This window comes from Urocitellus parryii, chromosome 16 (assembly GCF_045843805.1).
Source record: "Urocitellus parryii isolate mUroPar1 chromosome 16, mUroPar1.hap1, whole genome shotgun sequence".
Taxonomy (NCBI): Eukaryota; Metazoa; Chordata; class Mammalia; order Rodentia; family Sciuridae; genus Urocitellus; species Urocitellus parryii.
In genome coordinates this window covers 3,170,297-3,186,569 of record NC_135546.1, presented here as the reverse complement: position 1 = coordinate 3,186,569, position 16,273 = coordinate 3,170,297, and the positions used below count along the sequence as shown (strand labels likewise).

Sequence of the window (16,273 nt, the reverse complement as noted above, 5' to 3'; positions counted from 1 at the left end):
CTTGTCTGCAGCTGAAGTGATCACGCTAACAAAACTCATCAAAACATGTTTGGTGGAAATTGGAAACTACTAGCTTCCAGGTTGTTCTCTTGGGAAAAGGGCACGGCGGTGCACGCCTGTGATCCAAGAAGTTCGGGAGGCCGAGGCAGGAGGATGGTGAGTTCAAAGCCAGCCTCAGAAATTTAGTGATCCCCTAAGCAACTTGGCAAGACCTTGCCTCTAAATAAATTATAAAAACGGGGGTAGGGATGTCGCTCAGTGGTTAAGTGCCCCTGAGTTCAATCCCCAGGACCAAAAAAAAAAAAAAGAAAAAGAAAAAATTCTGGACTGTGTGGCTCCATGGCAGAACTCTTACCCAGCATGCAGAAGCCCTGGGTTCAATCCACACTGCTGTACGGGGAGAGAGAGAGAGAGAGAGAGAGAGAGAGAGAGGGACAGACAGTGACAGTAAGGGACAAATACAAGAAAATCGTCCATGAAAAATCATACATAATCCACAAGAAATTCCCTAAAGTCCTGTAGGGCAAGGGTGTTCATCTTGAGTTCCCACTGTCCCCCGTGTGTAGAATAGCGCTGGTCATGGCGGCAGGCAATGGATCTGCGTGGACTGGACGATGGAAGGGAAATGACACCACCCTGGCTGGTGGGAGGGTCCCTGGCAGCCCCTCACCTCTGCCTTTGTAGCCAGGTTCCTCCACAGTCACAGTGAGTCTGAACATCACGCTACGTGCAAACCTATGAAGAGGCCCAGGACAGCTCAAGTCTGGGACCCCCCGCCCCCGCCATGGGTCTGTCAATCTAGCACTCGCACATTTCCACAACGGACCACTAAGACGGCAAGACCAGGCTGGGCATGTGTGCTGATGGTGAGACTGCGGGGAGCCGGGGGTGAGACCCAGCCCAGGGGTCTGCTGTGCAGGAACACCCTAGACTTCCCAGAGGGGAACTTTAACCAGAGCAACCAGACTGCCCAGTTTGGATCCCGTGCGTGGTCAGGAGAGGCGGGATCCTCCAGAGAGGGTGCTCTCCGCGGCCACTTCCTCTGCTGGGTTTCGTCTTGTGGCTGATGAATATCTGACATTGTTTGTGGAGTCCTGGGCTCTAATAAATCTGCCTCATCAGGATACAACAAGCCCTGGGAAGCGCTCTCTGTTGGCACTGGTAGCTCAGAGGGTGCTCCAGAGCCTTTGAAGAGGAAGGGACTTGGTCACTCCCTTACAGGTAGACCCGAGCGGGATTTCTGCTCCTCCACGTACGAGCAGTTGTCAGATAATCCTGGGGACATCTAGAGCAGTCGCTTTTGCCTGAGACCACCTTTGACATCCCCCTCCCCCCAGGGGAGGCTCAGCAAGGTCTGGAGATAATGTGGGTTGATCTACCTTGGGGACAGGTGCCTTCAGTGCTTGACACCCTGCATCGCATCCGAGAGGCCCCCCAAAGACCTTTGCGACTGCATGAGAACCGGTGAACGACATGGGTGTCTCTGTGCCTAACCGATTTCACTTGACATCCTCTGGGCTCATCTGGGTTGTCTTCAGCGACAGGGTGTCCTGCTTTGTAAAGCGATTCCACAGAGTATATCACCCCAGGAAAGGACCCTTCCATCTGTTGATGGACACTTAGGTTGTCTCCGTGTCCTCCTGAGCACAGGTCTCTTTACTGTCCCGATGTCCCTTTCTTTGGGAATTTATATCCAGAAATGGGATGGCTGGATCACGTGGGTCCTTCCATTTTTAGGATTTTTCTCTTTTTTTGGTACCAGGGATTGGACTCAGGGGCTCTCGACCCCTGAGCCACCTCCCCAGTCCTATTCTGTATTTTATTGAGAGACAGGGTCTCACTGAGTGGCTTAGCACCTCGCTGTGGCTGAGGCTGGCTTTGAACTCAGGATCCTCCTGCCTCAGCCTCCCGAGCCGCACTGCACCCAGCCCCATTTTTAGGTTTTTAAGGAACCTCTGTAGTCTAACCTCACCCAGAGGTGGAATGTAAAACTAAGTTAAACTCAGGGAAACAGAGGACATCCGTGGTTCAGAGGTTGGAAGGAAGGTGGATGGGGAGAGAGCAGAGGTTGGTCAACAGGTACAAAGCCAGAGTGGGACAGGAGGAAGGGGCCCTGGTGTTCTCTCTTACACTTATTTATTAATAATGTGTTATAAATTCCAAAATAGATAGTATGTTCCAATGAGCTCAACACAGAGGATCAGTGGCGACACTCACCTGTCATCCCAGTGACTCTGGAGGCCGCGAGGCAGGAGGATGGCAAGTTGGAGGCCAGTCTCAGCAACGTAGTGAGACCTTCTTCACTCAAATACACAATGAAAAAGGCCAGGGGCTGTAACTCAGTGGCCAGGCACCCTGGGTTTGAGCCGTGGTACCAAAAACAATAAATAAACAAGTGGAACGGTTACAGGCTCCGGGGCGGTAGATATTGGAAACTTCTATGGGTGGATTCCAGACTCTGCTGTACCCCAGAACTCAGTGGTGAGCTTCTGCACAGGTCTGTTTCCGTGGCCTCTGACCCACACCCTGGTTTCCTAGGTCTGAAACGGGCCCTGTCCACCTAGGTCATTCTGTTACTCAGGGTCTGAAGACTCTGAAGACCCTGGAGAAGCGATTCCAGCCCCCTGTGGGGAGTTGGTCCATTGGCTGAATCCACTGGTTCTCCAGAGGAGAGGGTGCTAGTCCCAGGACAGGGACAGCGTGCTGGGGCTCACTCTGGCTCCCTGGGTCTCTCCCACTGGCCGAGTTGATGGTTCTCTGCTGTCCTCAGACCCTCCCAGGTCAGGGGTCCCCAGACTTTGCCACACATTGCAATCCCCTGGGAAGCTTTCAAGAGTCTCCCGTGCTTATACTGGGCTCCGGGTCGATGAAACACAGGCCGGGGGGTGGGACCTGGATCCTGAAAGACTTCCTCGAACAGCGATGCCAGCCACCGTCCTGGGACTTGCAGATGGCCCCTCAGGCCAGCCTCTTGCATGGAAGCTCACTTTGGGAGGGCCGTCTGCGGGGACCCTGTTCTTTCCTGGGTGCCTCCATTTCTGTGTGCTCCCCACTACTCTTTTTTAATTCGTTGTAGATGGACCTAATACCTTTATCTTATTTATTTATGTGGTGCTGAGGATCGAGCCCTGTGCCCCCGCAGGCAAGCCACAGCCCCCACCTGGCTCTCCGCTCCTCTTGGTGCATGTTTGAGGGTTCTCCTTGTGACCCTGTTGATACCCGTTAGGTCTCTCCAGCAAGCTGGGCCACAAGCTCTAGAGGGCCGGGCTGACGGACTTTGGGTACCCAGAGACGAGACGAGGAGCCTCTGGACTCTCCCATGGGTTACATGCCCGCCAGACGGAGGGAGAGAATAATGGCGGTGGGCGGTGGCCGGGTGTGGAGTCCTTGAATCACACAGCCCAGTAGAACTTCTGAACTCTTTTGGGAAGGAACAACAACAAAAAATCCTTCTAAAGAGCAACACCTTCTAAATAATGAGGGCCTGTCCTGGACTGGTTGGTATTTTGAAAAGGTGAGTCTTTGCTGACCTCATTCAGAATGGAGAACAGGCTCCTGGTGACTTAGTCATGCTTGGGAAGGAATTCATGAATAAGTAAGAGTGCTCACTAGCTCTCCCTTCTTCTCTGTGTTTTCATCCTGCTCACTTGAACTGACGTGGGGACTTGATTTCCCAAGGACAGGGGTTAACTTGGGCAGCCTTTGCTCTCGATATACCTAAGGCCTGTTTTGATTGGCCCATCCTGGATTTCACAGCTGAGGAATATTTGCATCAAAATCTGTGACTTCCCTGCGGGGATACAGTGGCACCTGCCTGTAACCCAGCCGCTCGGGAGGCTGAGGCAGGAGGATCCCGAGTTCAAAGCCAGCCTCAGTAAAAGCAAGGTGCTAAGTAACTCAATAAGACCCTGTCTCTAAATAAAACACAAAATAGAGCTGGGGATGTGGCTCAGTGTTAGAGAGCCCCTGAGTTCAATCCCTGTTTCCCCCAATACATACCCCCCCATACACGCCCCCCCCCCGCCCCCAATCTGCACTTCTCACCTACCTTGAAAACTTTGAAGCTCTCCCAGTCTTGGCCTTGCTTTCTTGGTGACGCCAGTCACCATCTGCCCCTTGTCCGTGGGGCTTGTGTGCTTGGTGCTCCTGACTACATGATACTCAGACATCCATAATCTCAGCCACCTGATGGAGTGATTGAATTCCTTAGGTCACGGTATCGATATGATTTGCTAAAACTTGCTTTAAAACATGGATTGCTGGGCTCCAGCCATCTCATGCAAGGAAGAGGTGTCACTTCTTATATACTAGATAGCACTGTTACCAGTATTCCTCTTCTTCCTTAAGGTCTCACCTTTGGGATTGAAGAGCTCTTTGTAGCTGGATCCTGGGCCTCTCCTAAGCCCACCCCTGTCCTAGGATTTCTCCAGTAACTTTCATCACCACAAGACGCTCCAGCATCCATCTCCCACCCCTGGAACTAACTGGTTCTCCAAGGAGCCCTGATTTCTTTTATCGGAGAAAGGTATCTAGAAGCCAAGATCTGCGGCCTCTGGGTGCTCACTGCGACCGGGGGCTCCCGGCTTCTAGCCTCTTGGTGCACCAAACTGAGAAACCCGTTTGCATACCAACCCACGTAGGCACACAGGTCGATTTGTTTCTGTACCTGTTTATCTTGTGACTGCACATGTGTTAAAAATCTGTCCACAGGGGACACCTCACTCTCCATTCCAGAACCACAGGATTCCTATAGTCTTCAGACAAATTGAATTTTAAATCTTTATATAGTTGGGTTTTTTTTAAATTTAAAATGATAACTCAAGAACCCTGGGTGTGGGGATAGGGAAGTTCCTCTTGAGAGCTATTTTTTAGATATTCTTGTTTAAAAACCTACGTGAGGATGTTCTCATCCACGAAAGTGCTGGTGCCTCACCCTGCGCAGTCCCCCCAAAGCCTCCCACAGGGAGGAGCACCCAGCTTCCCTGTTCCTGCAGGTGGGTCGGCCTGCCTCATCTCCCCTCTCAGACAAACGGGTCTTGTCCGCCAGGCCTACCTAACAATGCCTATTGTAATGCTGAGCTGGCACTTGTGCAGGCTAAACCTAAGCCAAGACACTTCTCAGAGATTACCATCAGAACTTTGCTTTACATGTGAAATCTTATTTTGAATTCAGGTACACAATTACTCACTCGGAGACTTAATTACACCGCCTTAGGACTAGTATTAAAACAATGGTTTTAATTATTTTTGGGGGGGTTACAAAAGGAACCTGTTGTCTCGTGAGGGAAACGAACCAACTGTCGTCTCTCTCTGAGAATCTCATCAGGGCTGCCGAGTACCTGAGGGTCCTTCATGTCCAGGCAGGAAGCAGCCCTACTCGGACCAGGACCCCTTGCTGTCCCTCTAGCCCATGGAAATCCCGGCGCCCTCTGATGGGTCGTTATAAAGTGTTCAGCGAGCTGGAGGGAGAGTCCAACCGGGATGGCTCACGGGCTGCTGCTGGAGGTGTGGCCCCTCCACGGTTTGGAAAACATGCTGAGATTTAAACAGCAACACCTATAATTATGGAGGCGTCATTCCTTCCATAAAAAAAGAAAACAAAACAAAGAAAGCAAAGCCCTTCTACTAACAAGGTGTAGTCATAGCATGTGCTCAGGCTTTCCAAAACCTGTCTGGCGTTTGCTCCCGGCCTGGTGGGGAAGATCTTCCATCTTTCCCCAAGTTCTCATAAAACAATACAAAGGTAAACAATCGCAGTGCAATTAGCAGTCTCTTTGGGGTAACAGGAGAGAGAAGTCACCCTGTTATTAATGTCAAAGGAATTAATCATGCTTTACATGGGTGATTTAATGGCTTAACTTTGTAAGTGGATAAAAAAGAAGAAACTAACCCATGTTTATAAAAGATGCCCGTTTGGAGAATCAGGTATGACAGACGGCTCATGGGAACTTCTGTCAAATAGTGCCAAGCTGTAAAGAGGACCCAGATATGGCTGGTCATAGCACTTCATCTCAGCCTGGGGGAGGCTCAGCGGATGCTGTTGCAAAAAATGCAGATTTTGATTCAGTAGGCCTTGGGTGGGGCCGAGATTCTGCATTTTAAGATGCCCCCAGGTGTGTGACAAGCGAGCACATCATACTTTGCACAACAAGGCTACGGGCAAGAGGGATCTAGCACTGGTCGCCGGTTGCACCTCCCATACTCCCTTCACATGTCTTTGAGGTACCAACATTTTGCATGGGGTGCTCAGGGCTCAGGGCACAGGGACAGCTCTTTGGCATGAAGGTAACTGGCCAAGTCCTTTCTTGTGCATTGTCATGCAGAGGGACTCCAATCCATCTGGTCCCCTGGGGCCAACTGCTGTACAGTAGAGTTCTTGGCAACCTCTTGTCACAAGGACCAATTTAGAACAACGTAAAGCTGTTGGCAGGCCATATTTACTTCTGTGTATACAACTGCATCCTTTAAAGGAACAAAATAAAACAAGGCAGGAAATGCGGTCTTGGTAGCTAAAGCCCCTGTCTGGTTAGGATATCACAAAGGACCCTACATCTCCAGATTTAAATCTGAGCCCATGAAGTTTGTTTTTAAGGAAAATACTTGCAAAGCTGGGGTCGATCAAGCCCCCCCTGGCTAACTTTTCCAGCCACACAGTTAGCAAATGTGATTGGGTCTCAGTGCCTGTTGGTATCATATATGGTAAAACAGCAGACCCCCTGCTGACCTCCAGCCTGGACAGACAGGGGCATGGGCACAGGGAGGACGGGCTCCTCCTGGCACTTAGGGTAAAACACGTGATTTTCATGACTACTTTTCACCTTCTCGGAGGGAAATCAAAGGTTTTGGCTTTCGTTTTGAGAAAGGTCCACCCACACTTGCAAACCCGCCCCTGCAGCCCTCCCTCTGCCCTGTGTTTGCCCACTCAGGTGTCTGCCACATTGAAGAGGCTGAGAAGGGTGTTGAACTTGATCTTGAGCGTGGGCTCGGTTTCTCCCACATCTCTAAAGGGATACACAGGATGGCTGTTCCTGGGGAGCTAGGCATGCTGCCTGAGGTCTGAGGATGGGTCACATTCTGCGAATGTGGAAAAAGTGAGACGGAAATCCCTCAGGCCAGCACGCCTGGGTCCGCATCTCGTCCAGTCACTCACCAATCGTTTGGCTCTGGTGAGTGGTTTAAATCCCAGGGCCTCACCTGCAATCTGATAACACTGCTGTGCAGCCTGGGCACGGGGCTGGCATTATCGAGGGGAGACTCTCCCATGCTGAGGACTGTATCCTTTTCAATCACTTTGAATCCTTCTGCTTGTTCCAGAGCCGGGGGCGTGCAGGGGGAGAAGAAAAACCTTCAGAGAGGTTTGCATCTGTAAAAGTCTCCAGGACCTTCAGTACCTGGGCAATCTCTTCTAATGCACTTTCTACTTTCCTTTCCCTAAACTCACACAAAGAGAAATCAGTAACTTTGTTTCACTGCGCTTGTTTATGGAGGCGGACACCTATTTATTCCCACTGAAAGTAGTAAAAGAAAAATGCCAAGTAGGTTGATGCGAAGTAGAAATGGTACACCAACACCACATCTGCCCGCCAGTGAGTACAGTGTGGGGATTATGTAGAAATGACGTCATATAGGTAGCACAAAAAAATTGGGAAGGTGCTAACTCTGCTTTAAGAGACACTGAAAGAGGTTGTTCTGATTTCTGCTCAATTCTAAACTTCCATGAGCTTCAGGCATCTCAGGAGGTGGCAACTGTCTCCACTCCAAGTCCTCTTCCCCAAATGTGCACATATTCCGTGGCACAGTACGTGGAGATTAAGGCTCCAGTGTGATGTCTAGTTGGCGGTGTGCGGTAGGACACCGACACATTCTGGTACTTCTGGGGAAATCCTGGCTGCAGTTAGCAGTAATCTGCTAATTGTCCATTTATATTGTTCTTTTTCTTCCCTGTACCTTAAAATACGAGGAAACGGGGACAAGCACCATTGCCTGGGTGTAATTAAAAATAAAATCATGTCAGGAACATGTTTCCAAAAAGGATTTCTATTTATTTTATCACCAAAAGGTGGCGTCCTACCCCCATGCCCTTTATTTGAAAACCCTTCTTGCTGTAATTTAACAAAAAGAAACTTCCAGTTGATTACTGATAAAGAAATTAAAATCTGCTCCTTACGAATGTAACGTGACGGTGTCGACAATGAGCCAGACGTTAAGCTGCAGTAAGTTCCCTGGAACGGGAGCCCCGGAGGGCTATAGCTGTTCCTTAATAAGTCTCCGCATTAGACCATCCCCTATGAAGCAGAGTGCCATATATTATGGGATTTACAGCCAGGATTTCCTTTTGTCTACAAACTTGTTGCCAACCTGACTCTGGCCTCCACTTGCAAATGAATGTAGAATTTAAGGCAGTTAAAATGCAGACTGAGATCAGTGGCAATCTAAGAATCTTTTTAGTATGGCAATAATGATTAAAAAAAAAAAAGCAACAACAACCCATGTGGCTTATCTGAAAAACAAGATCAGGATGATACCTCACCGACAATTAATAGATGTGTCACGTCTAAATAAATTGCTATTCCCCTGAGATACTCTCTACAACCAGGCAATAGATCATAAACAAGTTATATTTGGCAGAAACATCATAGAAATTAAAAACAAAAATTTCCCAATAGAATGGCTACTATGTAGATTTTTTTTTGAATAATGCCATGTGAATTCAGAATGTGGAATTTCCAGTGCTGTCAAAGGGGTGCGGAAAGTATTAAGTGAGTTGACATAAAGCTTTTAGATCAGCGCCTAGGCCATAGAAAGCGTTCAATAAATATTAGATGTTATGATTGACAGCTGTAGGCTGTAGCGCTCCTGGCAGGAGTTTCATTTATCTGTGCATCTCTAAAAGCCCACTCTATGGTCTAGAACACAGGGGGACATGTGTTAATGTCTTGACAAAGACAACAGGAACACGGAGCCCTGGGAAGCTAGGAAACGCAACACTAAAATGCGTTTTATCTATCCAGATTCTAGCCTAGAAGATCGGGCGGATGGTTTTGTCTGGGTAGACTGGAGCCTGGCGCCGGGGCCTCATGCATGGATGCTGCTGTGCTGGAACTAGCTGAGCGCAGCCCCTCGTGCCTGATTCTACAGCACCAGTGAATGGCTTGGTTATAATTTTATTTTTTTTTTACTTGCAAAACAGATACAATTTTAAAAAGTGGTAAGTGGTAGCCTGTCATTGACACGGAGATTTGAATCTCCTGTCAATGAACGTATAGCCGTATTTGTAAAAGTACATCACCCCAAAGAATTTATAATATCCTTTTCAGGATATTTGTTATCTACAACTGTGCTAGTGTCAAGACCAAAGGGACAGTAAGTCTCGCTCTCCTGCGGGAAGCACTTTGCAGGAATTCAGAGGGTTGGCTCCTGAGGCATTTTGATGAAGAACTGGCCTGGTGTAAACCATCCAGCTAGAACCTGCACGTGCTGGCTTGGGAGTTTGGCAGCATCCGGGGTGATGAATCTGAAAAAAAATTATTTCTGTTATAGCAACAAGCCAGTGGAGGACCTATATTTTTTCTAAGTCACGTTTTGGAAACAAATTCGGCCTCTTCCTCTATTTATAATATATTGATAAAAGAGAAAGAAATACTAAGAAATACTAGTATCCTTTTTTTTTTAAAAAATAGATGTATATATTTAAAAACATTTCCTTCGGGCTCCTCGTTTCCTTCTTCAAATTTCTAAAATTCGAGCGAACTTCAAAACGGCCAAAAGAAAAAAAAAATCTCACCTTTGCACCATTGGGAAAGCTTTTGCACGTGACTGATCTGTGGGCGAGCAGGTAGTTAGTGTTAAACAACTGATTGACATGCCAGCCCCCGGGTGTTTTCCTACGAGGAGCCGTGGCAGGAACGCAGTTCCCGGAGCAGCCACTTCCCCCCAGTGGGCCCGACCGTGCATTCCTGCAGTGACTGACAGGGAAGGGGGGAAGCTCGCCCCGCCGTGCACTCTCTCCTGATGCCGCGATACCAGGAAAAACCCCTCGCTGGCGGGGTTTCTGTTTCCCTGCAAACAGGGGTTTGTCCTTCTGCTGAACTTTCACCTCCCGAACTCGCCTTCTTTCATTGGACAAAGTGCAGAAAGAAAGAGGAGAGACCGAGGGAGGACGGGCGAGGAGAGAGGGGCCCAGGTCGCCGCCGACCTCCCCGAGCCTCAGCTGTCACTGAGGGCCAACACTTTCACTTTTAACAGAGGAAACTCGCCTCCCCGCCTCGCCTCTCCCCTTCCCTCGGTTCCAGCAGCTCCGAGACCGGCGAAGAGCCATCGCGCTCTCATCTCGGTCCCTGGAGTTCACACTCGGGCTCTGCATCTCTCCGGGGTCTGCAGGAGTCCCCCTTTCCCATCTTCCGAGGAGCTCCCCGCCCCCCAACCCCTTATTTTCCAGGTCTTTCCTGCCAGATTCTTCTCTTGCCAGGGACTGCTCTGGCCTCCTTCCTCCCTGGTTTTGGGGCTCGGCCTCTCCCTTCTCTCCATCCAGCCGGGTCGCCCCACACCTCCCCTCCCCCAGCCTGCGCCCCCATCCCCCGCTTTTGCAATTGCGATTTTTTTTTTTTTTTTTTTTTGCTGCGAGCCCTGTTGTTTACCCAGCAGGTGGATGTGACGTCAGGGACGCACAACAGCAAAAAATAACAACATCTCCCTCCGCGACGTGGTGGCCTCTCGCGCGCCTTATTTATTTATTTGTTCCGGGATGCGGGGGGAGGGGGCGGGCGCAGCGCCCGGGGACCGGGGCGGGCGCGGCTCTCGTCCGGGGGCTCCGGGGGCCCCGGGGGCCTCGCGGGGCGCAGCGGGCCGCGGGCAGGCGGGCGGCGGGCCTGGCCGGCACGGTGCGCTCTGCGGGCGCCGGCGGGGCTCGGGAAGCTAGTCCGCAGCGGAGGAATCTATTGTTATTTATTGTGTGGCGGCGGCATGCTGTACGCGGCGGCCCGGCCCTCGCCCGGGAGTGCGTGTGTGCGCGCGTGTGTGCGCGAGTGTGTGTGCGCGGGTGAGTGTGTGCGCGGGGCGCGCGCGCGGGCGGGAGTGGGCGCGCGCGGGGAAAGGCCCGAAAACACCTTAGTTTGCACCGAGAGACCATTTGCAGCGGGTGAGTTTGTATTTTTCCATTTCTGCTCCACTTTTTCCCAAGCCGCCTCCTGCCTTGTTTCCGCCACTTTAACAACAACAACAACCAGCACAAAAAAAAAAAAAAAAAAAAAGAGAAAAGAAAAAAAAAAAAGAAAAAAAGAAAAAAAAACTACTTTCCACCTCCAGGCTCCACGTGCATCTCCCCAGCCCTCCCCTCTTCCTCTCTCCCCCAGGTCCGGGCCCAGGCTCCGGGTGGGGGCCGCGAGCCAGCGCAAGGGTGGGGGAGCTCGGCGGCGCCCGCACCCTTGGGTCCATTTGCATAAGTCAAACGGGGGGGGGGTGCGGTGTGGGCTGCGCGAAGGCGAGATCGCCTTCCTCGGCTCCTTCCCGCCTCTCTCTGCGCTCTCCACGATCGCCTGGGCTAGAGAAATCAATAAGCCCAGGCCGCCTGTCGCAACTTTCAGCGTTCAGCGTCGGCGTCCGGTGGCCACTGGGGCGCGGGGCGGGTGCAGGGCCCGGGTCTGGGCAGCGGCGGGAGGGGACGTGCGGCGGGTGCCTCTAGAGCTCAAAGTTTGGACTCGAAGCAAACTTTTCCCCTTCCCTTTCCACGGGTGTATGCCCCTTTGGTGCCCCTGGGCTGCCCTGAGGGCCCTGGCGGACTGATTAGGGACGCCTGCGCCCTGGGCCCCAAGCTTGGGGTCATCTCCGGAGCCACGCGAGCCTTGTCCCGAACCCAGCAGTGGGGACGCTTTCCCGCTAGCCCCCGGATCCTTGAAAACTCAGACACACACCCGTGCACCCTCCACCAGACACACAACCCCACGCGCGTTCCTTCCCCGCGGCCCCAGCTTCCTCGAGAGGCGCCGGCAACAGCCGTGGCCAGATCCTCGGGTGGGCACGGGAACAGGGTGCGCTGCGAGGAATCGCAGTACCCGGATCCTCCTCCCTTCGCCACGCACACTTTCTGGTTTTACCCCACCACCCCCCACCCCTCCAGCCTAGGGAATGGGGTGGGGGGATTTCCAAAGCCCTGGTCGGTTCTGCGACGCACGCGTGTCGCCGCGTCCCTCCAGCCTTGTCCCGGCAGCCGATGGCTCTCCATTCCTCGCCTGCGCGCAGCCTTCCTCCCCAGATCCCAGCGCTTCATTCCTGTCCCGCAGAGACGACTCCCCGGAGCCGACCAGCCAAGGCGGCGTGCGCTTGGGGTGGGGACCAAGGCGGTGGCGGTGGCGCCAGGAGCCAAGGAGTTTGCCAGCTGCCGCGGGGTCGCGGTCATTTGCTGCCTCCGCCTCCCCTCTCCCCCGCCTCCCGCCCCCCTCTTCCCCAGACACCGCCGCGCTCGGAAACTTTGATTCCTTCTCCTTTTTGGCCCTCGGCGAGTCCCCCTCCCCACCTGTTGTGAGCTCCGCCTCGGTCCCCGGAGACTGGCGGTGACATACACACGGGCGCCGGGGAGCTCCGCGCCCAGAAACAAAGTCGCATGCCCCCTCCCAAGTGTTTGCTTCGAAATCGCTGCCTGCAGTCCCCCATGGCCGCGCAGCTCCCGCCCCCTGAGAGAATAAGGACTAAATAAACAGTTGTAACTCCAAACCGTGCGCCCGCGATCGTCTCCCTATCCCACCCCCTTCCCCCCGTCCCTCCCCCTTCTTTTTTTGTTGTTGCAACTTTGTGAGATCCTGGGGAAGGTGCGGAGACTGGGGCTCGGGCCGATTTCCCGGTCTCGGTATCCTCGCTGGGATTCCCGGAGCCGCGTCCTCTCGGCTCCACGCGCTCTCGGGGTCCTCCGAGCCCGCTGCCCTCTCTGGTCTCGGTCCCTCCGCTTACTCACCCGTCCCGTCCCCTTCGATTTCCCCCAACCTGCACGGGGAAAGACTTGCTGAGAGAGTCGCCCCGGTTTCTTGTCGACCGCAGACCCCGAAAGTTTGCCCGAGGAAGAGAGCGCGCGGCGAGCGAGCGGGCCCAGGGCAGCTGCAGCCGCGCCGGGGACGATGGTGCTGCCGGCGCCGCCTCCGCGGGCGTGAAGGCAGCGCTCCCATCCCTCCCCGGACTCCGCGGGTAAGTCGGGGCGGCCGCGGCTGCCGGGGCGAAGACGCGGGCGGGGGGCGCGGGGCTAAGGACACCCGAGAATCCCGGGCTGCACCCGGGCTTTTCCCTGTCCAAAGAGCCAGCCAGGGCGGTGCGAGCGCAGCGATCAGGCGCCCGGAGCAAGGAATGTGCCCACCCTCCAGCCGGTAGGTGCTTCGAAATACAGGACTTTCTTTCTCCCTTTTTACCCCCTTTCTTTCCTAAATCCGAAAATCGGGAGATCAAAGTTTAGCGTGGAGGGTAACGTGCTTCGATAAAATATGGTGACATCCCTGGGTCTCCTTCTCACCCCTCTCCCCCCTTCAAACTATTAATTATTTCCAAGTCATTGTGTCCAAATACCCTTGCTAGGCTGATTACAAAGTGTATTGATTTAGCCTGGGCTCATCCTACCCTCTCTTCCTAATTTATTTTCTTGTTACTCGACCAGAAGACCCAAAATGAAACTTATTTCTTCGTCTTCCCTTCCTCCCCACCCCCAAGCCCTCTTCTCCGGGAGGCTTGAGCCGAAAAATGAGATTAATATAAACATTTCATTCGGTCGCCTCTGAGGCACTGCAGTGCTCTTCTGTGGGGCTGGGGGTGCCCTGATGACCAGATGGAGGTATTTCCTAAGTTAGGGTTTCTGATTTTGATACTGCCCCTTAATCACGAGCTTCTGGATTCCCTTTGAATGGAGACTGGGCATGGAGACCGTCCACACTTCACCTTGGCTCGTCGGCAGTCTTGAGGGTTTAGGACGTGTACAATCAATAGCTGAGTTAAGAAAGCCTCAAGGATATTTAAGGAATTTCTCTACTGTTGAAAATATGGGGAAGAATTTCCGCAATATTTTTACCTTCTCACCCCCCCCACACACACACTCTCTCATTTTTTTCCATGGAGAATCAATTTGGGGGAAGATTTCTTAAATAGAATTTGAAGAGAAATAGGAAGACTTCAGGTGTTGTCTACTCAGGGCTATTCTGCATAATTGAGACAGAAGTTCCTGCTGATTTCTGTTTTAGAATTCCTCTGGAATTTTGATTCTCAAAGTAGAAATACCCACCTCTTTGAGTCCAGGAAAAGCATACTGGGATCATATTTTCAGAAATTTGGGATTTTAAAAAATCTTTTTAAAAATTTTTACCCCCCTCTGTCTTTCGTTTGAAAGGTCTCATAATTAGAGAGCATTAAAAATATAAAATGCAACTCAGCTCGTTACCATTCAAAAGGTGTCAGCTAAGAATCTCACTGCAAAGGGAAAAAAAGGTTTAACATCTTGCCACTGGCTGCATCACCCCCTCTCCAGACTTTGGATTAGTCATTGTATAAAGGAGAGAGAGAGAAAAAAAAAAATCACTTTTTTTTTTTTTTTTTTGGAAAAGTAAAGTAAACAGCCTCCAACTGCTGAACCTTGACAACCCAAATTAAGGAAGCAGGAGAGATCAAACAGAACTGCTGCTGGGTTGTTGTCAGGAGCTGGACGTGGAGAGCCTTGGACTATTCCACCAAGCAGCAAGGCTATATGTTCATTTATGCAGAAATGGACCATTGCAAATGCTGATCTTTGTTGTGCAAGGGAAGGCTCACTTGGAAGGGAATAACTCAGCCCCTCTCTGGGTTGCAGTTGCTTTCTTATGGATGCAGAGTTGCTCAACAAGTTATTATTATTATTATTATTATTATTATTATTATTATTATTATTATTATTAGTTTGTTTAAATGCACCTCTCTGTATGAGGAGCATTCCCCCCCAAAACGGTATTCAGAGACTATTAAGTCATCCGGAGGCTGCCTTGCTACCCAGAACTGTACAGTGGAATGCTTTTTACCAACATTAGACTCCTACACTAGAGTTAGATAACATTTTCTCACATCCAGCTTAGAAGATCTGCCTCATCAGGGAAGCTAGGGTTTTGTATGTGAAGGTTTAAATCCGATGTGAAGCTAAAAAAAAACAAAAAGGAAAAAATAAAGAAAAGAAAAAGAAAAAAAAATCCTTGGTGGTAAAGTTTAGTGTCAGCCCACTCTTGGAATTTAAAAAGGGGAGAGAGCATTCTCCAGATTAGACATAACCTCCCCTTTTTTTTAGATTGACATTCAGCATGACCATGATGCTACTTCTATTCAAGTTTTTTTTTTTTGTAACTTGACCATGCCTCTAGTCTAGGAAAATTTTACTGCTTTACATTTTTAAGGAAAGTAGTAACAGTAATTACTTGAGCGTTTTTGTTTTCACAGGTTTATCAAAGTATAATGAAAGAAACATCCACTATTCAAATTCACTGTCTCAAATTAAGGGGTTTACATAGCTGGAGATGTGTGTAAGATTTTCTGTTTATATTTAAATCCTAGAGTATAAACTGTATAACACTTTTTTTTCCCCCAGCTATAAACTATCCCCAAATTAAATGTCATTTTTAATTAAGTAGAACAAAGTAGAAAATAGAACAAGTAAACACATACGGAAGAATAAAAATAATTGTCATTTAAGCCTTGTATTTTTAATTAACAAGTGTCGATCACATAGTAAGCACTTTTTTTTTTATAAGCCAGAGTTTCATAACCATTGTGCACAATATGTTTCAAAGCCTGCAGGTTTTATTGGCTATACCTTTATTGTATAATTAAGCAATGGAGTTAAACATACACATGGATGCTGTTAGGCAATTTTCTGCAATATGTAATGTTTTTAGAAAGCTATAAATATTTTCTGGTTAAATCATTTGTACCAACAATAGCAGAAGTTAACTGAGTTAATATTGAGCCCAGGCATGTTTTTTTTTTTTTTCTTTTCTGTTACCAAGTTTTTCTTTGCTTCTCTGAAAACCGTACCCCTGACCTTGTCAATTTGCATTCTAAGGCTCTGTTGACAGGTATTGTGTTTTCACCAGTTGTTTAAACTAACAGAGAAAGGATTGGGATATTTTTCCCCAAACACATGTATTTATACCACATCAAGGTCAATGCCAAAATTGAGAGAAGGGAGAATCTAGTAGAGGGGGCTATTTGATTTGTGCCGGCTTCCTCTTTGCAGCTAGCCTCAGTGTGCGTATTTATTTTGTCTCCATGTTTTAGTTAAGATTCA

The 16,273-nt window shown here is 50.2% G+C and overlaps 1 protein-coding gene across 4 annotated transcripts in view; it reads left to right on the top strand.

Moving 5' to 3' along the window:
• The first annotated feature begins 12,952 nt into the window (after positions 1-12,952).
• Foxp1 (forkhead box P1) overlaps positions 12,953-16,273 on the top strand; it is a 518,767-nt gene continuing 515,446 nt past the window's right edge. For all 4 annotated transcript variants that reach the window (XM_077793425.1, XM_077793427.1, XM_026392656.2 and 1 more), the window contains exon 1: positions 12,953-13,173. The gene's annotated coding sequence lies outside the window, so the exon portion shown is untranslated. The remainder of the gene's footprint in view (positions 13,174-16,273) is intronic.